The 521-nt window shown below is 38.4% G+C and overlaps 1 non-coding gene across 1 annotated transcript; it reads right to left on the bottom strand.

The window, feature by feature from the left end:
* Window positions 1–107, bottom strand: LOC132310727 (small nucleolar RNA R71). The gene has a single exon (XR_009482691.1). It is a non-coding gene; the product is annotated as a small nucleolar RNA R71 (small nucleolar RNA).
* Between the last annotated feature and the right edge of the window lie 414 nt (window positions 108–521).

Below are 521 nucleotides of genomic sequence, written 5' to 3'. Positions count from 1 at the left end.
GCAATGAGAACCTCAATTCGTGTATTTTCACACGGGGATGGAGAAACGTTTTATGAGGCATGGGAATGCTTTAATGAATTGCTTAGGAAGTGTCCACATCATGACATGCCCAAATGGCAATTAGTTCAATATTTCTTTGAAAGCTTATCGAACAACTATAAGGGTATGGTTGATGCTTCCATGGGTGGCTCATACATTGATAGGCATGAGGATGACGTGTGGCGTCTTTGTGCGAGTATGAGTGAAAATTCTTTGCATAGAACATTATCATCCAAGAATGGTAGAAATTCACAAGGTAGGAAGAGTGTTGGCTTACGTCAAGTTGACCATTCAAATGAAATAGACACCGAAATGAAGTCTTTATCTCAAAGGTTTGATCAATTTTTGATTAACCAAAACTCGGCGAACCAAGTATCTTCCTTCCCTAATCATTCTTATCGTGCATTAAATGAAACATGTATGACTTGTTCTAGTGTTCTTCATTCTACTTCTCATTGTCCTCACGGACAAGTACAAAATGA

Source organism: Cornus florida, unplaced genomic scaffold (genome assembly GCF_030987335.1).
Source record: "Cornus florida cultivar Cherokee Brave unplaced genomic scaffold, ASM3098733v1 CherokeeBrave_3.0.0_Hap2_Chr05, whole genome shotgun sequence".
Taxonomy (NCBI): domain Eukaryota; kingdom Viridiplantae; phylum Streptophyta; class Magnoliopsida; order Cornales; family Cornaceae; genus Cornus; species Cornus florida.
Note: the sequence above shows the minus strand (reverse complement) of the source record. Positions and strands in the feature narration are given on the sequence as shown.